The sequence below is a fragment of the Choristoneura fumiferana genome, chromosome 16 (genome assembly GCF_025370935.1).
Source record: "Choristoneura fumiferana chromosome 16, NRCan_CFum_1, whole genome shotgun sequence".
NCBI lineage: Eukaryota > Metazoa > Arthropoda > Insecta > Lepidoptera > Tortricidae > Choristoneura > Choristoneura fumiferana.
This window is the reverse complement of record NC_133487.1, coordinates 18,999,471-19,006,359: the sequence shown is the minus strand read 5'-3', so window position 1 is coordinate 19,006,359 and position 6,889 is coordinate 18,999,471. Positions and strand designations below refer to the sequence as shown.

Genomic DNA, 6,889 nt, shown 5'->3' with positions numbered 1-6,889 from the left:
TCATTTCTATGCACCTAGTTGGGGAAGCTACACCAACACGGGGTTCTTTATTTAGTAAATTAATATTACAAATATTCCTTATAAACTATTACTTATAAACTATTACAGTGAATTCACCACAGTGGTGAGCAATGGCGAGTGGCTAGCGGCGAGCGCAGATTAGCCACGGAGAGTGGCTAGCGGCTAGCACTGGCTAGGCACCAGCGGCGAGCGATGGTGAGTGGCCAGTGGTGAACATCGGCTAGCCGCTGCAAGCGGCTAGCGGCTAGCATTGGCTAGTCGCCAGCGGCCAGCAACGGCAATTGGCAAGCGGCGAACACCAGCTAGTACAATATTTATTTCTAAATTTCAGTTTACAAGTTTGTCATATAATATGTATACATTCTAATTGGGTGGACATGGTTTTGGGATGCAATTTTTATTTGTACTTTAACATGAGTCACATCTGATCTACACATAACATGAGTTACAAATTACATAGTGTTTGCTCAATGTTATAGCTAATCCAATGCTTCACCTCTTTTTATCTAATTTACAACGGTTTACAAGAACTATCATCTATTTCACAATTTTTACTAATATTTTGTATGCTAAATAGTAATATAATCATTATATCATTTTAACATACTTTTATACCTATTTTATATCTTTTTATCAACCTATTTACTATTTTCCTATAATACGCTATAAACTTTTTCCAATTTTTTGTTCCCTTCAGTTCCCACCAATACCAGCGTATCAATTTGTCTGTCACCACTTTGGACTTCCAGAAATTCACAGGACTTTTCGGTTCTTAGAGATGTTTCAGCCAAATCGGTTCAGCCGTTTTTGAGATATTGTACTTTGAAGTGACAAAATCGGGTTTTCCAACTTATTCTTGATTAGGTTAGTTTCGTCCCGATAAGAATGCCATTAAACAACCAGTTATTTTGTTCGTAGACTTATAATTTCACCCGCATACGGAATCGGCTAATGTACTTTTTTAAACGTAGGTAAGTGAGATTATATGATGAAATAGATATAAATACAGCCCATGTTTTAAAAAGTAATCAGTTCAATATGGAAAAGCGCGTTCTTCGGAGTGTTCTTTACGCGTTTTTGGTCATTCAAAATGGTAAGTCAAATAGTTATATTTTAATCAGCTTTTGCCCGCGACTTCTTTTATCGCTATCCCGCGGGAACTTTGCAATTTTCTGGGATAAAAACTATCAAAAATCACCTTCAACTATCGCCATATCAAATTTCACTTAAATCGGTTCCAACGATTTGAGCGTGAAGAGATAACAAATAGACACACAGTTTCTTCTTCGTTTCTTCTACTTTTATGATTGGTTTTTTGGAATCTTTTTGTATTTTTTATTTCAACTCCAAATTTGTTACTTTATCGTTTGCCCGAATTTCATATGCCCGAATGTACGTTTTCTAGAATTTTCATTTGCCATAAAGTAATTTATTTCTGAAATAGTAATTTCTTCAGAGTTGATATTAAACTAACCTAACCTACTGCATTATATATGATGACATTTAAAAAAATCCTGAAAACAGCACAGTTCTTTATGTTTAATGGCAAACGTTGGTATGGCAAGTGAAATTCGGGCAAATGAAATTCGGGCAAGTAAAGGTAACCGTACTTTTACGGGTATCCCGTGAAACCATATCGAGAATACAGACTGAGACATGTATGCACAGAAAAACAGACCAGCGCTGGGAATCGAACCCAGGACCTCAGCAATCTGTGCTGCATGCTATAACCCCTACACCACTGCTGGACAGGAATCTAGACACCGTCTACTACTCTACTTTTGTATGACGAATCTAAATAATATATTACAAAAGTGCTTTAATTGTGTGTTGAACCGAGACCTTGCTAATATTTTGACCCCCGACGCAAAAAGTGCTATAAGTTTGACCGCTGTGTGTGTCTGTCTGTGGCACCGTAGCTCTTAAAGGGGTAGACCGATTTGAATGCGGGTTTTTTTTTATTTTATATCACGTTTTCTAGCAATGGTACTTAGATATGTTTCATTAAAATCAGTTCAGCCGTTTTTAAGATATTGAACTTTGAAGTGACAAAGCCGGGGTTTTCCAGCTTTTTGATGGTTAGGTTATACTCATTAATATTAATTAATAGGCACTCGCTTCGAGAGAGTGATTACTTAGCTGATCAGTTCACATCAATGACAGACGAGGGTAGACGTCCAAGCGAATCGAGGTTTGGCTAAAGATACCCAAAACTTATGGACAAGGAGCTAGTAACATTTTAGAGGAGGTATTAGAAGCAACAAGAAAACTTGTACAGTCGAGCTCAAATATCTTTACACTTTAATACCTTGTTGCTGTCACGTCATGTTGGAACTTTTGTATCAAATTGTCTGAAGGCATACAGTGATAAGATACATACTTCTTTTCCCCTTGTTCCCAAATCTGTCGAGCTGTCTCTGCATTTCGAGACTAAAGCTCCTCATTAATCTCTAGGAATTAAAGTTTTTTTTTTATTTACTTTGAAAACCCCTTAACAGCCAAACACGGTGTTTGTTAATGGAGGATTATCGCGATTTTCAGTGCTTGTGTATGCATGTGACAATTTTTAGGGTGTGGAAATAACCTTAAAATGACAACTGTACAAAAACATTTAAAAAACACGATTTAATTTTCGTAAAACGCAATTAATGAATATGCAGATGAATCTATTCAATTATAAATTAAGGATGAATTCATTTTATTTGTAGTGTTTTAAAATATATTTCAATTTTGAATCTGTTGGCATTTACAGGGACACTTTACAAAAAAAAAAGAATAAACCACAGAACAAATTTTGTTGCTATTTGAATTTTGAACCTTCGTCGCCGACTGTACACTTCCTTTGATTGAAAATGCCAATATCCGGGAAGAGACGTCTAAAATGCCTATACTTACTTATGTTTGGTTTTACGAATAGGTACCAACCGCTGGCTGATAGAAATTGAAATATATATATATTATGCTGAGTGGGGACCTTTTTAGCGTCATGTATATCTTTATCTGTTCTATGTTTGTTTCTATGTTTTTATGGCGTTAAATAAAAGTATTTTCTTCCTTTCTTTCTTTCTAAATATCATAATTTTATTAAAATCAGGGAATATGACATCCGTTCATTTTTTTCCATCAAAAAATATTTATTTATAACAAAAAGCAATAAAACACAATACATTAAACATTTAAAAATATGACTATGTACAAAATATATAACCTAGCCTAACCTATAAATAAAAAATCCCTCCTAGGTCACCGTCGCTGGTCATAGTGCCCAGAAGGCTGGTAGCATTCCCGCGTTGTATCGCAAGACTAATCCTTTGCCCAAAATAGCTGCCAGCCCTCTGGCCACCTGAAACATAAATGAGGCACGCGGATATCTCTTATATCTTATATATCCGTTCATTTGAATTTAAACTCCGGGATGTCGCAGAATTCCTGTGAGTGTTCCCAAAAAATACATCGTAAATTTTGGTAACTTTGAATAAAAACCCGCGCCGGGTTTTCAAGTTAAGTCAAGTCAAAATATCTTTATTCAATTTAGGCTATAACAAGCACTTATGAATGTTAAAAGAAAAATCTACCACCGGTTCGGAAAAACCTCTGTTCAGAAGAAAGCAAAGCAAGAAACTCTACGAGGTATTTTTTTTTAAACAGATTTACAATATTATTAAATGATATCTATACATCATAAGTATTTTACATAACTTTATTTTTAACACAGTGCGGATCGAAATTATTTCCAAATATAATCATTAACTTTATAATACGCCTTAGATATTAATGTCTTCTTGACAATAGATCTGAATTTTGTATCTGTTTCGTTTGTAATATTTTTTGGAATTTTATTATAAAAACGTATGCAATTTCCCAAAAACGACTTTTTGGTTTTAGCCAGTCTGTATTAAGATGGAACTTTAAGCTTCCCTGTGTTTCTAGTAGCCTTTGGCTTATCGACGTTAGTGGGAAAATCACATAAGTATGTTCTTCCTAACATACATGATTATTTCAAAAACATAAAGCGACGGCAGGGTTAGCATACCTGTTTCCTTAAAAAAAGGTCTTAAAGATTCACGCGTCTTCAAATTATAAATTGCTCTAATTGCTCTCTTTTGTAAGATAAAAATTGACTCAATGTCTGCAGCAGATCCCCATAAAATAAGGCCGTACGTTTCATGACCTTATATCCCTTTCGCACCTGAGTAACACGATTGTGATTACCTACTTTAAAAAATCATATAGAACCATTTATAATATTGTGTTCAACGTTTTTTTTATTCCAGCCATATCACAGTCATCGGGGAACGAAAGACAAAAGCGGTAAGATATCTTTCTGTTTTTAACCGTGTGGTGTCGGGTTAGAATTACACCTCTACATTTCTTCCAGTGGTGGATGTCGTAAGTGGCGACTGAGGTATAGGCAAAGACTACAGTGGACAGGCTAGCAACCTGTCACTATTGTACCTTTTTTTTGTCAAACTGTAAACCTAAAATTGCTAAATGTGGCTCCGAAGCGGTAACGTTTCGTGTGCTCTGCCTACCCCATTTGGGAATACAGGCGTGATGTTTGCGTGTGTGTGTGTGCGTGTAGGAACTTGATAGTTGTGCACTGTGTCAGGATTGACTTCTTAGCGGCCGGGTACTATAATTTTAATGTAGGTAGTTATCGATCTCTAACAAAATTCTAGACTCCAGCATTTCAAGTCGTTGTTGTGAAGTCGTCGTGATTAAAGAAAGAAAGAAAGAAATTAAGTGAAGTAAAGAAACTAATCTAAAATTAAGTGTTTAAAAATAAAATTTATGACCTTAAAATTTTTTTTTTCAATTTCGTGTTACTTACATACATACGAGCATTACAATAATAAAAGTTTAAAAATGTTACTACTCGGTGGATGTTTTTTTTTTAATGGAGACAGTATAAAATTACAATGTGAAATAACTGCCATCACAATAAAATTATGTAATACTAGCTAATGCCCGCGGCTTCGCCCATTTGTATTTTTCAAATTTCTTTCATTAAAACCTTCTCCTAACAATAACACAACACAACAAAACAGAATGGGGATGTCTAAAAAAAATTACCCACGGTTTTTATATTTTTTTTGTACAGAAAAGTCAATTATAAGAAACTAATTTCAATATTTTTTCATTTAGTTCACTACTTTTTTCAAAATTAATTTGTTGCTTATTTGTTAAATAATAAATTAATTACATTATGTTAAAATTAAATAACTACAGAAAACGAGTTAAAAAGCATTTATCTCGAAATGGTTTTCGATTTACTATACATTGCAAAAAAATAGACATCCCCAATTAGCGAAATCGTTCCCGCCGTTCCCGAGTTTTGCGCTTAGCAACACATTTTTACGATTATTTTTTATTTATATAGATTTTATAATTGTTCGAATCCTAAATTGACATTGCTCGTTAATATTTTATTAATTTATCTATTAATCAAATTAATTGTGTATGTGGGTAGTTACAAGATTATTCTACTTAAAATATTTTATGTGCTAACAGAGTGTCATGGACTGACTTGAATGGATAAATAAATAAATAATCAATGGAAATTCAATCAAAGATACTGAATCACGTACCAGGGTAGAACCTTTGTGCTACTGTAATCACATTGGCCTTCCATACATCTGCCAAAGAATTCGCAGCGTTATTATGAAAGTCGCTTTCTGGCACGCAATTCAGTTTCGACTGTGTAACTAAAAAGATTTACTTACCTATTACAAAAGTCCGATGTCCGTAACAGTCATAAACGTCACGTCAAGATGCCTGACACTACCTGAATGGTACTACTCTAATGTCACTGCAACTTTCATTTCTACTACCCTCAGAATGCATGTTTTTTTTAATTGATTGATTGTTTTTAGGGTAGCGTACTGCAGTTGGTAAAAACGGAACCCTTATATAATCACTTTGTGGTCTGTACTTATAGGGTGCAGGTGGTAGGACCTTGTGCAAGGTCCGCCCGGATTGCTACCACCATCTTGCTCGCTAATCCTGCCGTGAAGCAGCAGTGCTTGCATTGTTGTGTTTCGGTGTGGAGAGTAAGACAGCCGGTGAAATTACTGGCACTTGAGGTACATCCCATCTTAGGCCTCTAGGTTGGCAACGCGTCTGCAATAACCCCTGGTGTTGCAGATGTTTATGGGCGGTGGTGATCTTTTACCATCAGGAGACCCACTTGCTCGTTTGCCATCCAGTTGAATAAAAAAAAAATAGGGTCACTTGTTGGAGCAGTGAAAAACTCTTACTTTTAAGGCAACGCATTTCGAACTCAACCAGAGCGCATCTTTAGAGCAACATCACCGTTCATCGTACTACCGACGTATACAATATAATGATGTATTTGTGGTAATCTTTCAGCTGTATAGTGATCCAGAAACAATCAGGCACGCACGGCGACAGCGCTGAGGGCGATGACGAGGGCGACTATAGACGTCCTCAGCCTGTACCCAAGGCTGACAAGACCAGCTATAGACCCTTGCATGGAGACAGGAGTTATGAAGCGGAGGTTAGTATAACTTATTATGAACGGACTGTCCCTTTTTTTTTGATTACGAGATGGTGTTCCCCAAAATGAAAACCGGGACGCAAATTGACCCGTTTCAAAAACCCGGGAAAATTGAAAGCGTAGAGGAAAAAGATATGGTGTAAGCTTTGGATTTTATTAAAAGAAATAACGGACATGATTTGAATTGTCCGTTTACCCACATGTATATTAATATTGGTGGCCATCGATGACGGAGCTCAGTCGTTGTACGAACGTCGAAGGAAAATAAGGTAACTCTGTGATCGTAATTAAATTAACTATGATTTTTATCATTGCAGTTTCACTTTGCTCAAATTAGCTGTCTAACCCTTT

At 35.8% G+C, this 6,889-nt stretch overlaps 1 long non-coding RNA gene across 1 annotated transcript; it reads left to right on the top strand.

The window, feature by feature from the left end:
- The first annotated feature begins 1,074 nt into the window (after positions 1-1,074).
- On the top strand, positions 1,075-6,533 carry LOC141436441 (uncharacterized). Its single transcript, XR_012452305.1, has 3 exons — positions 1,075-1,114; positions 4,296-4,332; positions 6,391-6,533. It is a non-coding gene; the product is annotated as an uncharacterized lncRNA (long non-coding RNA).
- Positions 6,534-6,889: the final 356 nt, after the last annotated feature.